The sequence below is a fragment of the Eschrichtius robustus genome, chromosome 2 (assembly GCF_028021215.1).
Source record: "Eschrichtius robustus isolate mEscRob2 chromosome 2, mEscRob2.pri, whole genome shotgun sequence".
Taxonomy (NCBI): domain Eukaryota; kingdom Metazoa; phylum Chordata; class Mammalia; order Artiodactyla; family Eschrichtiidae; genus Eschrichtius; species Eschrichtius robustus.
Genome location: NC_090825.1, coordinates 10,683,328 through 10,689,672, shown reverse-complemented (window position 1 = coordinate 10,689,672; position 6,345 = coordinate 10,683,328).

Sequence of the window (6,345 nt, the reverse complement as noted above, 5' to 3'; positions counted from 1 at the left end):
CATTTTTTTTTTTAACATCTTGATTAGAGTATAATTGCTTTACATTGTTGTGTTAGTTGCTGCTGTAGAGCAAAGTGAATCAGCTATACATATACATATATCCCCATATCCCCTCCCTCTTGCATCTCTCTCCCACCCTCCCTATCCCACCCCTCTAGGTGGTCACAAAGCACCAAGCTGATCTCCCTGTGCTATGCGGCTGCTTCCCAATAACTATCTATTTTACATTTAGTAGTGCATATATGTAAATGCCACTCTCTCACTTCATTCCAGCTTACTCTTCCCCCTCCCCGTGTCCTCAAGTGCATTCTCTACATCTGTGTCTTTATTCCTGTCCTGCCCCTACGTTCTTCAGAACCACTTTTTCTCTTTTTTTAGAGTCCATATATATATGTTAGCATACAGTATTTGTTTTTCTCTTTCTGACTTACTTTACTCTGTATGACAGACTCTAGGTCCATCCACCTCACTACAAATAACTCAATTTCGTTTCTTTTTATGGCTGAGTAATATTCCATTGTATATATGTGCTACATCTTCTTTATCCATTCATCTGTCAATGGACACTTAGGTTGCTTCCATGTCCTGGCTATTGTAAATAGTGCTGCAATGAACATTGTGGTACATGATTCTTTTTGAATTATGGTTTTCTCAGGGTATGTATCCAGTAGTGGGATTGCTGGGTCATATGGTAGTTCTAGTTTTAGTTTTCTAAGGAACGTCCATACTGTTCTCCATAGTAGCTGTATCAATTTACATTCCCACCTACAGTGCAAGAGGGTTCCCTTTTCTCCACACCCTCTCCAGCATTTATTGTTAGCAGGTTTTTTGATGATGGCCATTCTGACTGGTGTGAGGTGATACCTCATCATAGTTTTGATTTGCATTTCTCTAATGATTAGTGATGTTGAGCATCCTTTCATGTGTTTGTTGGCAATCTGTATATCTTCTTTGGAGAAATGTCTATTTAGATCTTCTGCCCATTTTTGGATTGGATTTTTTGTTTTTTTGATATTGAACTGCATGAGCAGCTTGTATGTTTTGGAGATTAATCATTTGTTAGTTGCTTTGTTTGCAAATATTTTCTCCCATTCTGAGGGTTGTCTTTTCTTCTTGTTATGGTTTCCTTTGCTGTGCAAAAGCTTTTAAGTTTCATTAGGTCCCATTTGTTTATTTTTGTTTTTATTTCCACTTCTCTAGGAGGTGGGTCAAAAAGGATCTTGCTGTGATATATGTCAAAGAGTGTTCTGCCTATGTTTTCTTCAAAGAGTTTTATAATGTCTGCTCTTATATTTAGATCTTCAATACATTTTGAGTTTATTTTTGTGTATGGTGTTAGGGAGTGTTCTAATTTCTGACTCTGATTTTAGATCTTAAATGCGAAATCTACAGGTCCACTCAAGCAGTAACAACTAAAAATACATGTGTTCAGCCACATGTAAAAGAACACATGTATTTTTAATTGTTACTACTTGAGGGGACCTGTAGACTTTGCATCCAAGATCTAAAATCAGAGTCATGACTATTCTACTCATTAATTTAAAAGAGCAGAATAGGGGCTTCCCTGGTGGCGCAGTGGTTGAGAATCTGCCTGCCAATGCAGGGGACACGGGTTCGAGCCCTGTTCTGGGAAGATCCCACATGCCACGGAGCAACTGGGCCCGTGAGCCACAATTACTGAGCCTGCGCGTCTGGAGCCTGTGCTCCGCAACAAGAGAGGCCGCGATGGTGAGAGGCCCGCGCACCGCGATGAAGAGTGGTCCCCACTTGCCGCAACTAGAGAAAGCCCTCGCACAGAAACGAAGACCCAACACAGCCATAAATAAATAAATAAATAAATAAAAGAACGTGAATTTCTTTAAAAAAAAAAAAAAGAGCAGAATAAAGAAAAATGTCACTAAAGAACAAGCTCCCAGCAATTCAGAAGATATCACAACCTAAACTTTTTTGTAAACTACAAGTTGACCACTAGAAATAAGCTCATTAGGAAAAAAGCTCAAGAAGTGAAAACTTGCATAATTCAATTCCAAGTTAAAGTCTGAGAAAAGCTAACTAGCCAAAAATACACAGTAAATATCATACACGCAATATATGTAACTGAGTCTTGTAAACAAAGTCATATACAATACAAAATATGTTGCAAAGTGTGTAAAGTTATCAATTTCCCCCAAAGATAGAAGAGCATGTTTTGAGAAATGATACTTCAATAGCTGTAAAGATGTTTGCAAACAGGTCAGTGGAAACATTTCTAAGAACAGAAAATTTCAGTCTTGGGATGTTTTAGTATATTTTGTACCCAGAGTGGAGATGACTCTGATGCTTTTAGAGCTTGTCTTGTCACTGCTCCAACTAGGTTGAAATGTTTCTTTGCACATTTGTTCCCATCCTTTATCTATGGTGACTTTTTTTTTTTTTTTCTGGGAAGAGCTGATAGACTATGGAACAGTAATGAGCCATAGGCAAATCTCCAAGTCAAGCCTACTTCTAAACATAACCTATGATGACCACTCTCCCCAACGTGTTGAACAATACCTCCATCAATCCAACATGAAACACACCAGGAGTCAAACAAGAAGAAGACTGAAGTGAAGACAAGGAATAGAGAGTACAAAGCAGAAGTCTTGAGGTAATAGAAGCAAAGAGAAAGCCAATTTCAATTGCAATTTCAATTTCTTGTGAAGAAAAATAAAGAATTAGAAAAAATCAGGATAAATATTAAATCAAGACTACCACCTATTGAGATGATAGCTATTAAATTGTACGTACATACATAAAATTTGACCTGAAATTGTTACTTTCTCTAGAATGATTCCTTATTCTATAAAATCTAGTTCTGATATTTTTGAGGAAGATAAACTGTGAACACTTTTAACACAGTTATATTTTAATAACATATTAATACTATAAATAGAATAAAACATATGAAAATAAATTTGATTTAACCACCTAATTAGCATTTATGCTAAAAGAAATGCAAGAAAAATGATTCTTATAATAAATATAAAATGATTTATTAATTATGTCCTCCACCATGATATTGGCCAATCAGCAGAAGGCCTGACAGGGGCAACAATATTTAAAGTTAAACGTCTTTGATTGTGGATAACTAGCAGTCAGATGCACAGATCACTTGACATACATTTTTCAACTTTAATGTTATAAAGATTAATCTGTCAAGATAGGAAGAGAAAACATATCTTATTTAATAGTTTCTTAGCTTGATTTACAACTTTGAAATTGTGACATGCGGTACAAACACCTCCATTTATTCTCCTTTCCCGAGTCCCACAGAGGTTAAGGGTGAGTATATATCTGAAGTGAAATTGATTTAGAGGTATAGAAAACTTATTTCTATGTTTAAGTGTAGAAACTCATTGTTCCATTCACATAGTTACATTATGCCAACAATAAATGGTTTTGCTATGTAAATTTGCATGCAATTCTAATACATTTATTCATTTTAAATGCTTAATGATATTAGATTGGTTTGATTTTCCAAATATAAAGACAAAAACATTTTTCAATGCAAAAATATCCCCATGATTACTGTAGGTAAACATGTAGAATGTAATTCTTTTAAAAAATATCTTCTTTTGTCTTTGTGCAGTAGATCCTGATAAGAACAACATATCTTTCAGTTGTTTTTAAGATTAAAATCATAAAGCATTATAATAAAATGAGAGCCTATCATTCATGACTATTGTTACAGATGGAAAATTCTGTAATTACATCTATATCAATTAATGTGTTCATCGGTTTTTGTATATGGAACTCAGCACCCTATTAGGTCTTAGAAGGATGCAAGACAAATATAGTCGGTGTTCCTCACATTAAAGATCTATTGTGAATAACGTAAGATTTGAGTTAATCCTTGAGTCATCAGTTAAAATTCATAAATAAATACTACAAATAAACTGGAATTGGCGGTAACAACTTACTCCTCCCATGATTATTTTGGGACAGTTGTTGATATTAATTAATTCTGACAAGAAATAAAACAAAATGCATCACTCTATTTTCCTCTAAGGTACATCATTATCAATGAGAAGAAACTTACAAATTACATAATAGATCACAGATAACTTTTTTCGTTCTTACGGACTGGGAATTGCTAATGAGAACAGTTAACTGCAGAAGTTACTGGGTAGAATTTTAAGAGATTTTTTCATGAATATTTGCAAATAATAAACATTAGCATAAACCAATCTGAAATTTATAATCACAGCAAATGATGACTGACTATATACACATAGTATATATAGTCACTATATACGTTACAAAGTAGCAATTCAAAATGAACTGGTATTCATGGGATTTACATATCCTCTGTGTCAGGATGATTTATTTTCCAAAGAATAATGTTACAAATACGTTCTAAATTCAAAATGCTCCTGCTTCACCACTAACTGAATTAGAATGAGTGGGATATAAAAACAAATAGATTCACATTGAAAATTTCAAACTAGACAAATAAATCACATTTGGTTTTAGACAAAGGAATTCAGAGGAAGATGGTAAACAACAGAATCATGATCAGTGGCTCATGTCATTGGACATGGTGACAGGAGAAAGAAACAAAATACCAGGCTCTTAAAATATTTCATTTGCATTTAGGAGTAAAAGAGTGTCCTGCGAGAACACATGGTCTGTCCATGTGGATCTCCTTGTTATGAAAAGACGTCCTAGAGCTTTTGCTCCAGCAATATCCAATGAATTACTAATCCTGCAAGTACTGTATGTCATCTTACTCATTATCAAGTCTATCTTGACTAAAGGAAATCTCAGGGATCATATAATTTTCACACAGAGTGGTTAACTTCTTTTGCAGGGAAGAAAGTCAATTTACAGGAGCTGTGCCAGACTCATGAATAAATCACCTGTTCTATGCCATGCATATTACTCAGAGCCTTGGGTATTTTTCCAAAGTCATATCAACATTGGATTTGTTAAGTATGGATAACATCAACAGTTGAGAACATTGTGGTTTTCCTCTCATGTTCTGTTTGAACACATTAATCACTGCAGGAATTGTCCGTTTCCAGTTGGCAATTTCATGAAGTGGCACAACCAATATTTACTACATGTTGGTGGTGGTGGTTGTTATGACGTGGTCTTTTGATTTGAACTGTTACTTTGGATGTCACTGTATTCTTTCATTACTTGATGAATATTCTAAACTTTTCAAGCTTCATAGACAACACGTGATTCCCTCCCCACTGCTACCTTGCAAGGTATAGAAAAGTCAGTCATAGAATACAGATTGAGGGCATTATTAACACTAACTGCTACTACATGGAAATATATATATTTATTATTTGTAAAAGCATGCATATATATCAAAAGGTTGTTTTGTCATTTTTAATGTTTGCTTGTTCTCGAATCATAAATTTCACCTCACAATTGTACATCAAATATTACTGGCAAATGAAAACATTTTTCTCTTAAAGACATGGGAAATAGTCATGTCCTATTTTTCCTCTGATTGTTTTTGGCATTGCAGACTTTGTGCTGTCACTTTTATTTGGATATCCACATTTTCCACACATACCAATTGTGCAAAACAGTAATCACCACGTTTACCTAATTGGTAACAGGACTCTCATTTCAGAACTACAGACATTTGAAAAAGAGAAGATTAAAAGATTATATTAACCCTATGTGCACAAAACTTATGCACTTAGGGTTATGTATGACTCAAATACCTCCCATCAACATAACACCAGAATCCAGAATATGATTGTCATGGTGTGTGTGTGTGTGTGTGTGTGTGTGTGAGGGTGATGGTTTTCTGCCTCTAGGATATGAGCTCTCGACTGTCTTGTGAGATCTCATCTGATCCTACTATTTTGGGATGCTTAACCTGAAATTTTGGTAACAAAGTTTTGCTTTTGTGTTTTCAAATTGCATCCAGTATTAATAAGATTCTTTGCATTTTGAGGTTCAGAAACGCTTTGGACCAGCAAATCGTACATATACACATGCATTGTGTATATATTCAAAGCATCACAAGACTTCATTAAGGTCAAGTATGGAGTTCTCTATTGGTTTCATGTATTCTCAGTTAATAAAAGAGGAAAAATTATCACTGCAATGTCCATTTATTAATTACAGACAGGCAGATTACCGTAGTTCTAATCCTATCTATTTGGGGCAATAAATAGGAAGTCTTCTGAATTAGAGAAGACAACCACAGGCCATTTTCTAAATAGAAAATCAAACAGAATTTACCAGTTTCATTTAAAATAAAATTATTACCAGTATGTAACTTAAATGGTCATCCAAGTTATCAAAGTACTTGGAGCCTGGACTATACTATGAAGTGGAAATTAAAAGACATGAATCACT